Raw genomic sequence first — 16,323 nt, 5'->3', positions numbered from 1 at the left:
TAGATGAACAAACAATAAATTTATCGTATGCATAGCAATTTGCTTAACTCTATGACTTATGTATCAGTTTAAATTTTGTGTAAACCATGTAGCGTGTCTAATGCTATTAGCTCGTTGCAGTCTTGAGTAAAACATTGACACATTTTGATTCAAAAACCATGTAAAAAATGCTGTTAGCTAGTTACAGTCCTACAAGTAGTACATATAAAAAGAATTTCAATATGCAGTATGGAACTTGCAAAAATGCAGTACGCTTCGAACTATCATGCAGTACTGTAGACTAACTACATGTAGTACACACCATGCAAATTGGAAAAAAATGTGGAAACATGTAATGCTCAGCTGACATATAAGCAGTTCACATATTGTAACCATGCAAACACAAATTTACCGTTGAATAATAATTGAAGCGGTTCAGATCACAAAAGTGCTTATTACAAAACACATCACAAAGATGAAAAGCGTTCAACACGCAGAAGTACGTATTACAAATCAACCTCATAACCTTAGCCAATCACGTCAAACGTGATTCTAACAGTACGATCCTCGAGTTCAAAGAAGTTGAGGACAACAACTTGCTCAGACTTCAGGCCGCTATCAATGACTAATTCCTTCCACCCTTTGTGCAGACACAGCCGCCCGTCAACGCTTACACTGTACTTGGCTGGTTTAAGGTATCCATTACCAAGAACAACTTCCAGAATTCCTTTCTTCTTGAGCCGCACATACCTAACAGCTCGCTGAGGAATTTTCCGTAAAAAATAATAAAACTGTTTGAGAACGAAACTAGCAGTACAATTCTCATGTTTTGAATAAAGATAGATAAAGTGCACAACAGTCCAACAAGTAGTACATATAAAACGTTTTCAATATGCAGTATGGAACTTACAAATATGCAGTTCTCTTCGAACAATCATGTAGTGCTATAGACTAGCTACATGTAGTACACACCATACAAAATTGGAAAAAATGTAGAAATATGAACTGCTCAGCTAATATATAAGCAGTTAACATATTCTAACCTGTAAACTAAAACATAAGCTACATCCACAAGAGGAAAAAAACAAGAAAATAAGAACACATTGCAGTACACTTCAAAAAACACAAAGAAAAAAGTGCGTTCCTAAAATACTACAAGTTCAGGATACAATGGAATTATACAAAAAAACACTAAGAAAAAAATCATATCTAACGAAACACACCATCTTGTAGTGAGTCTCCACATCTGTTGGCGTAAGCTGATGGACAAAAGGACTCGTGCAGCCAAGGCCACGGCGAAGCAGCGCAGAATAGAACGCATATGCGTTGATCTGGCCCATATCCAATCCTTTTGTGAATACTGTACCATATGCAAGCTGCTCGGCTCGCCCAGTTCGGCACAATACCTTCCCACCACGACGAGCACGACGGGCCTGCGAGCAAGCTAAACAATTGCAGTACGTCGGCACACCACAACCATGGCCACAGCAGAAGAGATACGCACAGGGGCCTGGAGCCATCGCAACAAAAACCTAGAGAAAGGAGAGAACTTGCGGCTAGAGGAGAAAAATGAAATGCAAACGAAGGGTATAAGTTAGCCTTCATTTATATAAGAGGAATGCAAAAAAGGTCAAAACTGAAAATTAAAGGGGACTTAATGGAAATTATGTTCCCAAGAATACAGGACAATCAATGAAAGCTTATGTTAACAAAGAAAGAGGAACGGAAAAAGAAGGTGTACTTTGACTTCAGAAATTCCCACGAACAAAACCACAGATCATTAAAAAATAATACTCTGAAAAATTATAATCCACGTACCATTTTATGTGTGCAGTTCTCCAAATTCGTACCAGGTAGTTCACTATATGTGTGCATGAAGTGCAGTACGTGCTTTTGGTCACAAAGAAGGATGCACGCAGTGCAAGATGTGTACACCTGTAGCACAGAACTATGACGAATATAGTGCACACCCGTACACTAAGAAAAAAGGATACGAAAGATGAAAAACAATAAAGAAAAATGATACCAATGCAGTGCACAAAAATGTAGCCGAGAAAATGTGCAGTACGGTATGCGTGCACATGCAGTACTGAAACTAAATCAATGCAGTGCATGCATGATTTACTAAAACAAATTGACCACCCAGGTTCTACAGGCCCCAGCCAGTCTCGTAATAGGTCTGCACCCACAGAAGGGGAGTCGTTCTGAGCCACAGTGCATGGGGCCGGTTGCACATGGGCCCACAGGTCATAGAGCATATAGCTACGAGCGCCGTGTATAAGCACCCAGATAAGTATACAGAGGAGTTCGACCAGTATGCCTCGCCAACGCTTATAAACAGGTTGGGCGCGCCTTCCGCTAGCGATGTGGGACTAAACATTAGGACGCACACACAGCAAAACTGGAACCAAGCCATGCTCACAGGCCGACTTGGACCCAAGTATGTATCTAAACTAGCCGAACAAAGGCCCAACAAGGCCGACTAAGAAAAAACAATAAGTTAAAAAAAGGGGGACCCCCACCCCCCCCCCTTTCCTTACCCATCCCGTACCAGCGATTGCAGCAGGTACAAGCAAAAACAAGATGCAGTATGTAGTTGTAAACAATACAGTGCACTACTTTACACGATGCAGTGCAGTATGACAATCTAGTTCCCGATTACCCCTACACGTATAAATAAACTCAAAAAACAGTGAAGTACGCACATGTATACACAAGTGCAGTACTGAATTCTAGATGATGCAGTGCAGGACTATATTATAATGCAGTTCATTATCGCACAGGATGCATCTACAAAACGTAACAAAATGCCCGTTCGAATAGAAAAAGGTGATGGTTAAAAAAATGTGCTGATAAAAAAAAACCCACCTTAAAAAAACCCACGTTCGCATACACACACCCGATCGGAGCAGTTCCATCGCCACAAGCCCACGATCATAGATGCAAAACCAACCCACGATCCGCACAACCGCATCATCAGCGCGATCGTGCAGTTCATCCGACGAGGCCATCCCACCCCGCGCCCTCCCCTTAAATTCAGACCCCTACCAAAGGCCTTCTCATCCACATCCACAACAACACAAGTATCCATTGCGCTCCCACCACCGGCGATGACGTTCACCGACGAGTACAAGGGCGACAACGCCGTGGAGGCGCATGGCAACACCGAGTTGCACGTCATCCACACCAACGACAAGAAGAAGATGGCGATGACCCTCGCGCAGTACGAGCGCCACCTCAGCCTCTAGCGCCACAAGATCGTCGGCATTGATATCGAGTACGACAACGACCCTGAAGCAACGCAGAAACCCGCCCTCTGCCAGCTCTCCATCGGCAAGAATCACCCGGTGCTGCTCTTCCAAATGAGCAACACTGAAAGGTGCACCGTCTTTGACAACTTCCTCGCCGACCCCAGGTACACCTTTGCAGTCTTCTCCATCGACGGCGACAAAACCAGGCTGGAGCGCGTCAAACTGGAGGTTGCCAACTTCGTCGACATCCAGAATGAGTGGAGGGTGCCCGACGCAACCAAGCCGTTGGACTCCCTTGGAGACGTCTCCGGCGTGCTCATCGACGACTACTACAACAACATGAAGAAGAAGATCACCGACGCCGAGCACCAGCGTTGGGCCATCCTGCCTCTGTCCAGGAGGCACATCGAGTACACGGCAAAGGACGCCTACGCAGCGTACGAGATATGGAACTGCATCACCCTCACCCAGGCCGGCCTTCACCGTGCAAAGCTGGAGAAGGAGGAGCCACCCAACAAGCGCGCCAGGAGCAGCTGGGGATGGGGAGAGCCTGACTGGTGTAGAAGAAGATGGTGCCGGCCAGGAGCCAAGAATGCCAGCGTTCTTTTAGAATTATCATCAAATTTGCTTTGTGTTGTTTGCTTATTGAAAGTGCGTTATATCGACTAGAGGGGGGGGGGTGAATAGGTGATTTTTATGAATTCTTCACTGAGGAATTTGCCGGTGAGGAAATTCCTTAGTGAAGAACTACTTGCAGCGGAATAAGTACTCAGAATTAAGCATAACAGAATACAAGCATGGTCATCTGGATGAAATGAAGACTAGCACAGAGTACAAAAAGCGTAATCATAGGATAACACAAGATGAAGACAAACAGACTGAAGAAATTGAACTGAGGAAATTGAGAAAGTCTTCAGTCAAAGTCTTCAAACACAGATATGAACAAACACTCAACACAGTAATGAGGAAATGAAAGGGTTGAGGAAATAGAACCAGTTAGGTTGGTGAAGACAATGATTTGGTAAACCAGTTCCAACTGCTGTCTCAGTTGTACGTCTGGTTGGAGCGGCTGAGTATTTAAACTCGAGGACACACAGTCCCGGACACCCAGTCGCTGAGCACGCAGCTCAGGACACCCAGTCCTCACCGTATTCTCCTTGAACTAAGGTCACACAGACCTCGTCCAATCACTCGTGGTAAGTCTTCAGGCGACTTCCAAACCTTCACAGACTTGGTCACTCGGCGATCCACAATTCCTCTTGGATGCTCTAGACCATGACGCCTAACCGTCTGGAAGAAGCACAGTCTTCAAAGGTAACAAGCGTCGGATCCATGCAGGATCAATTTCTTCAGTGATGCTCACTCACTTTGGGTTTGTAGGGGTTTGGTTTTGGGTTTTCCTCACTTAATGATTTTCGCTCAAAGTCCTCAGAGGATGGGTTGCTCTCAGATGACAAGTGTCAAGTTCTCTCGGAGCAGCCAACCAGCTAGTGGTTGTAGGGGGCGGCTATTTATAGCCTAGGGAGCAGCCCAACATGATAAGACATAAATGCCCTTCAATGATATGACTGTTAGGTGGATAAGATATTTTGGGACAGCTAGCGCGCAGCACAGCAACGGTCGGAAATTTGACTCTCAAATTCCTCAGGGCTATCATGTTCCTCACTGTGTAGGCAATTCGCACTGGCGAATTCCTAACTCCTCAGTCAGAACAAATTCATCAGCGACTAGAAGAACTTCGTCTCTGTCACTGAAGAAAGTGACTGAACTGTATGAGATTTCCAAAGGCTTCACTCGAAGGGATTGGTAGGTGTAGGATTTTGAGTTGAGCATCACATGGAAATTTTTCCTTAGTATTTCCTCGACCCCCTTTAACAGTACGGTGTTTCCTATGACTCAAGAAAGAGAAAATGAAACTACGAAAACAAAAGTTTTCACGCTTCATGTTCCACAAATGAATACCAAGTCTTCAAGGTCACACCAATTTCTTCACTTTCAAAGTCTTCAGAATATCAAAGTCTTCAGTCGAAGAACTTCATTTTTAGGGGTCGACTTTCTCTATAAATATCAAACTCCTCATAGACTTATAGACCTGTGTACACTCACAAACACATTAGTCCCTTAACCTATAAGTCTTCAATACACCAAAATCACTAAGGGGCACTAGATGCACTTACAATCTCCCCCTTTTTGGTGATTGATGACAATATAGGTTAAGTTTTCAACGGGGATAAATGTATGAAGTGTAAATACTGATATTGAGGAATTTGATAGCACGATATAGAAGAACTCCCCCTGAAGATGTGCAGAATGAGGAATTTGTGTTTGAGGCAATGCACATTTGAAGTGTTGAATCATGGAGATCTCCCCCTATATCTTGTAATTCATACATGCATTTGATATATAATATGAAGAATTTGAAATGCATGATGAAATATGGTGCCTGATGAGATTCAGCATGCGTGCAATGTCATTAACGAGGAATAAGCATGCAAAGCATAATGCAACAAAAGTATCAGCGCACCATCGGGTTTAAGATTACAACTCGATCCAAATAAAAGTTTCAGAAGAACGAGAGTTGTAACTTAAAAAAATGCCCTTAATATAGACCCGCTTGAAGACTAACTCAGATTTCTCCCCCTTTGTCATGAAATGACCAAAAGGATTGAAACTGAGGACTAACGCCCCTGAAGAATTTCAAGTTGATGGAGGAGCGCCAGCATTGTCGGAGTTGTTTGTTGTAGCAGTGCCTGCCGCAGTGTTGTCCAAATCTTCATACTCATCAGTGTCACGCGATGAAGAATAAGAGCTGGCCACCAGTGGAGGAACTTTGACCCTCTTGAATTTCTTCGGAGGAGGTGCAGACCAGTCAAATTCTTCCTTGAGACCCATAGTCTTTAGTTCTTCAGCGCTATAGACATGAGTGAGGACAGCCCAGGTGCGGTTGAAGGTTTCATGAAGGTAGTATTGGTTCTTCTTCACTGCATTGTGTGTTGAGGTCATATTGTGAAGAAGTGCACCAAACTGACGCTTTACCCATTTGTGATTGCGATCAACCTTCTGATGAAGACTGAGGAGTAACTCACGGTCAGTCATCAGCCTAGGTGCTGTGGCTTGAGGATTTTGCTTGGCTGAGGTATTTGCGGCAAATTCATGTGGGGCAGAGTCGTCATTGGTAGAGTAAGATGCAGCCAGGCAAAATTGACCATCCAATGGACGAATGCCTTCATCGATCACAGCAGCTGCCTTGCCTTTATCATCAGCTGATGAAACTGTCCGTTTGAGGACTTCAATGGGAGGCAAGTAGCTACCGTGGTTCAGAGTGTCAGCTTTGTAATTCAGTGAAGATCTTGCCCTGATGAATCTCATAATCCAAGGCGCATAGGGCTTCAGCTCGAATGGTGATATAGCAATATTGGCCAGAGTCCTCATGAAGAAATCATGGAAGTTGATGGGAACGCCATGAATGATGTTGAAAAGCATATTCTTCATGATGCCAACGACTTATTCATCATTTGAGTCGTGGCCTTTGATAGGACTCGTTGTCTTCGTTAGAATGCGATAGACAGTCCGAGGCACATAGAGTAATTCCTTGACGAGGAGTTTGGTTCGTGGGGCCTGCCCAGGCTTCAAAGGCTTCATGAGCACTTGCATATAGTGATTTGTCAGTTCAGGGTCACTGTAGGTGCAACGTGCACTGTCATGGGGAGGATCGAGAGGAAGGACACGAAGCAATTCAGTTACCGGTGCCTTGTAGTAAGTGTTTTCAGTCATCCAATCCAACACCCATGAGTTGACATCTTCAGCGTCTCCAGTGATATGTAGTGTCGCATAGAACTGAAGAATGAGTTCTTCCTTCCAATCGCAAATGTCCGTGCAGAAATTTAGTAATCCTGCATCGTGAAGAACACTGAGGACTGGCTCGAAGCATGGCAGAGATTCCATGTCCACGTGAGGAATATGTTCATGATCGAAGATTTTGTCTTTGTCAAACAGCACAGAGGAATAGAAGTTGGCTTGACTAGCAGTCCAGAAATGCCTCTTCTTTATGCGAGCAGAGTCATAGGGGTTGTAGTCAGTGAAGAATACATGCTCGGAAAAGAAGTCTTCAGCCTTGAACTTCTGTTTGCTTGAGAACGGATTCTTTGGCTTTGGCAGAGGGGTGTCAGTGAGTTGCATTACCACCTCAGGAATCGCGAGCTCAGGTTCTTCAAGCTAAGGAATTTCTGGTTCCTCTTCATGTGCAACCTGAGGATCAGCAGCAGCAGGTTCTTCAGCACTAGTGGCTGGAATTTCTTCATGCACAGAGGGAGTGGGATGAGTTTCTTCAGAGCCCAGTTGAACTGTTGTTGCAGGGGACTGAGGAATCTGTTGGATAGGTGTGAAGAGAGGAGTACTGGGATGCTGACTTTCCCAAAAGTCATCATTCATCACAGGTGTGGTGCATCCTATATCCACATCTTCATCTTCAATTTCTTCACAGGTGCTGTGAACTGAGGCATAGGTGAGGAAATGACTAGCGTTGAAGGGATTGTATCCACTTCAATTTCTTCATCCATCTACTCTGACGAAGCAGCAGAATGATTTCCTTCATCAGATCCGCTTGGGATCTCATAGTCTTCTCCAAAAGGAACAAGGTCCTTTGATGGCATGGAGGAAATTGGAACAGCATCAATTGGATTTTCGAGTGAGCTGGTCATTGGCTTCATCTTCTTCGCAGCCGAAGAATTTGACGCAGCTAACGCATTCCTTTTCTTCACTGCAGCTCGCTCTACAGCCTTGGTCTTCTTCACATCATATGCAGATGGAAGAATTGGAGTTGGTGTAGGCGCGGGAGGATCTGAGGAATCTGGTTGATTTTCTTCAGGCACAACTGATGCAGTTGCCCTGATCTCTTCAGTTTCTTCAGGCGCACCACTAGTGGATGCCCTGGAAATTTCTTCAGCGGCTGGAATTTCTTCATCAGCCCTGGAACTAGCATTTTCTTCAGCAGGCTGAAAGTCATCAGTGGTGCTGGCATGCTCTTCAGCAGGCTGAGCAGAGTCTACAGCCTGAGGGTTTTCTTGTTGCGATGGGGCTGCAACATTTGTGAATTTCTTTGTCAGATTGACGAATCTCACTTTAGCTCCTTGCCAATCAGCATAGTAGGCATCAAAGTCTTTGCTGAGGGCTTGAATTTCAGACTGAGCCTTGAGAAGTTCCTCAGGTGTCATTCTGACAACATTTTTCTTCAGGAGCTTCTCCTTTCTGTATTGCGCTTTCTTGATCTCTCTTGCCTTTTCAAACTTCCATTTCTCTTGAGTGATGAAATGGGTCAGCATGTGACTTTGACCAGGAGTCAGATGAAAATCAGGCATTGGGGTGTTTGGATCCTTGTGCCAGAGATCAATGTAATCGAGGATTTTCCTCGGATCCAAAAGCAGTGGCACAGATGTGCCTTTGGCTCTAGCGGCCTTCACCTGTCTGTCTGTGATGATTTCTGCAAGTTCACCATCAGAAGCTTCATCATCAGAAGGCACATGGAATGCGACCTGTTTCTTCTTTGGACTTGGCCGAGGACCGCGTCCAGCTGTTGCTTTAGTCTTCAACAGTGTGGGGCCTGATGAGGAAATTGGTTTTGCTGAGGAACTTGTTGAGACAGCAGAGGTAATCGAGAAACCAGCAGTCCTTTGAAATGTAGCCAGATGCACAGGAGCCGAGGACTTTGAAGGAGCTGCTGAGGACTTTGGTGGAGCAGTAGCAGTGTGAGGAATTTGCCGTGAGGGCATTGCTGAGGAACTTGGCCATGAGGGCGCTGTTGGTGAAGGACTTGGCTTACGAGCAGGCTTCTTTGGCATGGATTTCCTCGGTTTGACCGAGGCCTCAGTAGCAGTAGCAGTGGCAGAATCCTCATTGAATTTCTTCACTGCCTCCTTGGCTTGTCTTGCCAATTTAGCTTGGCGCTTAGCCCATGCTTCAGGAAAGTCCTCACCACGCTTGATGCTGGTGGGGTCAGCTACTTGGCCAGGTGCCAATGGAGCTCTTGGGCATGGAGGATTGAGGGCGAATTTCTTCATGTACTTTGGAGTCACATATCTGTATTCCCTCCATTCCCTTGCCCATCTCTGTTCAATCCTCTGTATGCGCACCTTGCGCTGATTTTTGTTTTCTTTGCCAAATTTTGCTTCATCAGGTGTGCAATAGCCAGCATAAATTTCCTCAGGGATTTCAAACGCAGTCATAACCTCAGGTTTCTTTCCTCCTTTCTGCGGCTTCTTACCGTCTGCCATATTCTTCAGATGAGGAATTTGAACAATTGAACACTCTGAAGAAGTATGTAGTTTTTCTTCGAGTGACGCTGCAAATGAGTTAAGTTGATGAGAACCTAGTGATTCAGCAGCAGAAATGAGTACCTGTGAACAGAGTATAGGTGCGAGGAATTTGGAGAGGTCATATGCGTTCTCAGAAGGTTTTTCGAAAAGAACAAGTTTTGAGGAATTTGACCAGATGAACCTTGAGGAATTTCACTAAGCGTTCTTGTCTTAGGTTCCAGAGTTGTACAGATCGAAGATCCACACAATTAGGGAATCTTGAAGAAAAATGATTGCTTAGAGAAACAGTTCAAGATCATATGATGTGTGAGGTGTTCATGTGTGTGAAGATTTGAAGAATAAACACCTTTGAAGATTTTCAGGGAAGTTTGAGAATCAAAGTGAGTAATAAAAGTAACTTTTAATTACCCGAAGAGAAGAACACGACGAACTGAGAAGAACAGATGTGAAGTTCGTCAGGTTAGATCTCCCACGCCCTAACTTGGTAGAGGAAGACAGCTACGGCGGCGGCAGAGTGAAGATTTCTGCGGTCGGCGTGAGTACGACGGCGACGAGGTCGAGGCAGCGAAGCTCTTCCTCACCGGTGACGATGGAGTAGCAGCAGCGCTAGGGTTTGAGGAGCTCGAGCGAGAGAGTAGCGATCGAGCGGAGTAAATGAAGTGAGGAAGGGGAGAGGGGTATTTATAGACACGGTAAAAACTGTTCGCCCAAAGATTTGGGACGAACGTGCCCCTGCCCTTTCTCCTTCTCGCGACATGTGTCACCCACGTACTGTGTAGTTGAGATCGTGTATGATCGTGGGTGAATAGAATAATGCATCGTGGGATGCGGAACGGTTTGAGCGGCAAAATCGAAAATTTGGATAAGATTTGTTTTAAAGTTTCGTTCGCAATTTCTTCAGCTGACAAGGACAAAGTGAAGATTTTGAATGAGTTACAAATAGAACGCACATGAAGAATTTGTGAATAGATTGGGTTGAGTATAGCATAGAGGGGGAAGGGTCCGATCAAATTCACTTAGCAGAAAAAGCAACTTGAAGAAATAGCTATAAGTGAATGCTGTAGAGGACATAAACTCATATATATATATAGCCAATAAAGAAAAACGACGGAAACAGTGAAGATTTTGCAAAGTTGAAGAATTTGAAAAACTGAAGAATTTCAAAACTGAGGAAAAACTCAAATTGAAGATTTTCAACTTTTTGTGGTGGCGTGACCCACCGTATAAGAATGATGATTTTAGACACGGCGTACAATTGTCGTAGGGTTCTGAGAATCAAATTCTTCATTAATTTCTTCACACTTAGAGTGTTATTCTTCATTGATTGAAGAAAAACGTTTCTTCATGTGTTGCACATCTAAGTCATCAATTTTGCATAAGTGTCAGGGTGTGTGTCCTTTTCAAAGAACATTCGAAGATTCTAAGATATTTAGCTCACACCGCAACTTGCTAAATCTCTTCTCATCCAAGGGCTTAGTGAAGATATCAGCTAGTTGTTCTTCAGTCTTCATGTGCTCGATGGAGATGTCGCCCTTCAACACATGATCACGAAGAAAATGATGACGAATCTGAATGTGCTTTGTCTTTGAGTGCTGAACAGGGTTGTGAGCAATCTTGATGGCACTCTCATTGTCGCAGAGGAGAGGCACATTCTTCACGTTGACGCCATAGTCCTTGAGGGTTTGCTTCATCAAAAGCAGTTGAGCACAGCAAGAGCCAGCAGCAATGTATTCAGCTTCCGCAGTAGACAGTGATACGCAGTTCTGTTTCTTCGAGGACCAATAGACCAAAGATCGTCCGAGGAAATGACAAGTGCTAGTTGTTGACTTGCGGTCCACACGATCACCAGCATAGTCAGAGTCAGAATATCCAATGAGATCAAAAGCAGAGCCCTTGGGGTACCATAATCCTAGTGTTGGTGTGTGAGCTAGATATCAAAGAATATGCTTCACAGCCTTATGGTGTGATTCCTTCGGTGCAGCTTGAAATCGGGCACACATGCAAACACTAAGCATTATATCTGGCCTAGATGCACATAAGTACAATAAAGAACCAATCATGGAGCGGTATACCTTGTGATCGAAGTCAATACCATTTTCATCAGTGCATAGATGGCCATTTGTGGGCATAGGAATTTTGATGCCTTTGCAATCTTGCATGCCGAATTTCCTCAGTACATCTTTGAGGTATTTCTCCTGAGATATGAATATGCCATTGCGCTGTTGACGAATTTGAAGACCTAAGAAGAATTTCAACTCTCCCATCATAGACATTTGATATTCTTCACTCATCATATAGGCAAATTCATCACTATAACGTTGGTCGGTACATCCAAAGATAATATCATCAACATATATTTGGCACACAAACAGTTCACCATCGTAAAATTTAGTAAAGAGTGTAGGGTCCAGTGAACCGGGTGTGAAGCCATTCTTCATGAAGAATTCCTTCAATGTATCATACCACGCCCGAGGGGCTTGCTTGAGGCAATAGAGGGCCTTATTAAGTCTGAAGACTTTGTCAGGATTCTTTGGGTCTTCAAAACCTGGGGGTTGAGCAACATATACTTCTTCCTCAAGCTTACCATTGAGGAATGCACTTTTCACATCCATTTGATATAAGATGATATCATGATAGTTAGCATAAGCAAGTAATATGCCAATAGCCTCAAGTCTAGCAACAGGTGCAAAAGTTTCGTCAAAATCAATTCCTTCAACCTGTGTGTAGCCTTGAGCTACCAGTCGTGCCTTATTCCTCACCACAAGGCCATTTTCATCTTGCTTGTTGCGGTAGATCCACTTTGTGCCAATGATATTATGCTTGCGAGGATCTGGACATTTGACCCATTCCCAGACATTGTTGAGCTCGAACTGATGTAATTCTTCTTGCATAGCCTGAATCCACTCCGGCTCCAAAAATGCTTTATCTACCTTAGTGGGCTCTGTGATAGAGACAAAAGCATAGTGCCCACAAAAGATAGATAAATGTGAAGCTTTTGAGCGCGTGAGAGGACCTGGTGCTCTAATGTCATCGATGATCTTCTCCACTTGCACTTCTTTTGCAACGCGAGGATGAGCTGGTTGTCGCTGAGGAGTTTGATCAGCATTTTCTTCAGCACCATTTTCCTCAGCATTTTCTTTAGGTGCATCAGCTCGACGTTCTTCATGAACTGGAATGAATTCTTCAGCAGATTCTTCAGTAGGAATGACATCCTCAGTTGCCTTGAACTTGATAGAATCCTCAGGTGCTGATTCATCTAACACAGAAGGTAGGTGCTCTCTTTGCGAGCCATTAGTTTCATCGAACCGCACATCTACAGTGTCAACAATCTTGTGAAGAACAATGTTGAAGACTATGTAGGTGTGCGAGTCCTTTCCGTAACCAAGCATAAAACCTTCATGTGCTTTCGGCGCAAATTTAGAATTGTGGTGAGGATCTCTAATCCAACATTTAGCACCGAAGACTTTGAAATAACTCACATTGTGTTTCTTGTCAGTGAGGAGTTCATAGGCCATCTTCTTGAAGAATTTGTGAAGATATACTCTGTTGATGATGTGGCATGCAGTATCAATTGCATCAATCCAAAAATGATGAGGCGTTTTGTATTCATCAAGCATAGTGCGAGCCATCTCAACAAGAGTTCTGTTCTTGCGCTCCACGACGCCATTTTGTTGAGGAGTATAGGGAGCAGATAGCTCATGAGTAATACCAAGTTCATCAAGATAATCATCAAGATCGGAATTCTTGAACTCAGTTCCGTTGTCACTTCTGATGTGCTTGATCTTCACACCAAAGTTGGTTGAAGCCCTCGAGGAAAACCGTTTGAAGACTTCCTGCACTTCATGTTTGTAAGTAACAATGTGTACCCATGTATATCGAGAGTAATCATCAACAATGACAAAACCATATAAAGATGCATCATTAGTGACTGCTGAGTAATGATTAGGTCCGAAGAGGTCCATGTGAAGCAATTTGAATGGACGAGTAGTGGTCATGATAGTCTTCGCTGGATGCTTGGCCTTGGTCATTTTTCCAGCTTCACAGGCTCCGCATAAGTGATCCTTGAGGAATTTGACATTCTCGATGCCAATGACATGCTTCTTCTTCGCAAGCGTGTGCAAATTCCTCATGCCTGCGTGACCAAGTCGTCGATGCCATAGCCAGCCTTCTGAAGCTTTTGCAAGTAGACACACGCTGGCTGTGGTCCTGTAGAGAAATCAACAATATACAAATCTCTTCTCCTAAAGCCTTCGAAGACTTTGGAATTGTCAGCTTCCATAATCACAACAAAGCGATACTTGCCAAAGACAACAACCATATCAAGATCACAAAGCATTGAGACTGACATGAGGTTGTATCCTAAGGACTCAACAAGCATGACTTTGTCCATGTGTTTATCCTTAGAGATTGCAACCTTACCAAGACCCAATACCTGACTTTTGCCTTTGTTAGCAAAGATGATATGCTTCAGATCTGACGGTGATAAGGGAGCATCCATCAATAGATTCTTGTCACCAGTCATGTGATTCGTACATCCACTATCGAGGACCCACTCAGTAGCTTTGGGTTGATCATCCTGCAGATGAATTAGTGTAGCTTACAATCTCATATGCTTCATTAGTGAAGAATATGATATCAAGTTCATCAGATGAATTTCATCAATCAGTAAAAAGATATAGCAGTATGAGGACGTGTGAAATGAAGGTTCATTTCATCATGATTCGCCTGCGTCCTTTCAGGCAATTTTGTCAGGTCCACAACAAATTCTTCAGACGTTAAAGCACGTCTGGAGACCTGACCCTGCAGAAGAGATTAGTTCTTTTTCTTCACCACCCACATTTGAAGGGGTGGCAAAGAGTTCATCACTCTGCGAGCACCATACGAGAATGGTGGCATAGAAGCCAAACCATTTCGTTTCACATAAGAGGGGTTAGGGTAAGCATATGAATAAGCAGAGAAATTCTTCGAGGACTTATGAACATAATGGTTTGAAGAATAATGCACATATTCATATCCCTTAGCTCTGCCCTGCGAAACAGAGTTGTTAGCACGATGATAATCATATGAGGACTTTGATCCATTTGAGGAATTTGATCCATGTGAGGAATTTGGTCCGTATGAGGACTTGGATCCATATGAAGAATTTGATCTGGGGTTCCTGTTCTTCACAGGTGGTGTCATGAGGACATTCACCTGAAGACTTTCGAGGCACTTCTTGGGAACCCAGATTTTCTTCATAGAGAACCATTCCTGCAGTTAGTGCCAACATATCTAGCAAATGCTTCACCATTCTGATTTTTAAACAGTTTATAGTTGGAGTCAAATGACTCATCAGAAGAATGAGGAGATTCACATGTAAAGCCAGATAAGTTAGATGGATCAACTGGAGGTCCCTTTGCAGCAACCCATGAGGTTTTTGGGGTACTGCTCAGGCTTCCAATATGTTCCATCAACATTGAGTTTCCTCTCAAAGGCAATACCCTCTTTCCTAGGGTTTCTGTTGAGGATCTGCTTTTTAAGCACATCACAGAGGGTCTGATGCCCTTTGAGGCTTTTGTACATGGCTGTCATGTACAATTCCTTCAGCCCTGCATTGTCAGTGATACTAGCAATGTCCTCAGATGAGGAATTAGTGATAGCAGAGGCAGGTGAAGAATTTGTAGCAGTTGAAGCATTTGAACATTCAGGTGAAGATTTAGCAGATTCACGTTCAATGCACTTTAAGCATGGAGGAACAAATTCTTCCTGAGAAGCGCTGATTTGTTGAGCTAGTAATGAATCGCGCTACTTTTGAAGATCTTCATAACTCACTCTTAGCTTCTCAAGATCTTGCTTTCTTTGAAGAAATTCATAAGAAAGTTTCTCATGATCAGATAAGAGAGTGTTATGATGACTTTGAAGGTTATCAAACCTAGACTAAAGTCTCTGAAGATTTTCAGTCAGGGCTTTAGTGCGATCCATTTCTTCACCCAACATATCATCACTTTTGTCTAGCATGATTTGAACCTTTTCAAAAGCCCTTTGTTGTTTTACAGCAATCTTAGCAAGTTTAGAGTAGCTGGGCTTGAGATCCTCATTAGATTCATTTTCACTAGATTCAGAGGAGGTGTATTTGAGTACCTTTGCACCTTTCTCCATGAAGCAATAGGTGGGAGCGTAGTCATCATTATCTTCATCAGGCTTGTCGGTGGGGGCAGTTTCTTTAGTGTTGAAGATGGACTTGCTAACGAAGGCCGTAGCGAAGGCCAGACTCGCCACACCAGATTCGGATTCTTCAGACACCTCCTCTTCCTCATGTTCCTCAGATTCAGCTTCAGAGTCCATTTCCTTGCCAATGAATGCCCGAGCCTTCTTGGAGCCGCTCTTCTTGTGAGATGAAGACTTCGAGGATTTTGGTGACGAAGATTTTGACGATTTCTTGTTCTTCTTCGCATCATCAGAACTGTAATCCTTGTATTTCTTCTTCTTCAATTCCTTTTCCCACTGAGGACAATCTTGAATATAGTGACCAGGTTTCTTGAATTTGTGGCACAGCCTTCTCTTATAGTCACTGGATGAGGAATCACTGCTTCTTGAGGATTTTCCAAAGCGACCACGTCTTGAGAACTTCTGGAATTTCTTCACGAGCAGTGCTAGCTCCTGGCTCAATTCTTCAGGATCACCAAGGCTACTACCAGAATCCTCACATTCAGAGTCAGACACAGCCTCGGCCTTCAGGGCACGTGGTTTGCCATAGCTCGAACCATAGAGATCTCTCTTTTTAGCAAGCTGGAACTCGTGAG

The sequence above is a fragment of the Triticum dicoccoides genome, chromosome 3B, assembly GCF_002162155.2.
Source record: "Triticum dicoccoides isolate Atlit2015 ecotype Zavitan chromosome 3B, WEW_v2.0, whole genome shotgun sequence".
In the NCBI taxonomy this organism is placed as follows: domain Eukaryota; kingdom Viridiplantae; phylum Streptophyta; class Magnoliopsida; order Poales; family Poaceae; genus Triticum; species Triticum dicoccoides.
The sequence above is the reverse complement of the archived record's forward strand: the minus strand, read 5'-3'. Positions refer to the sequence as shown.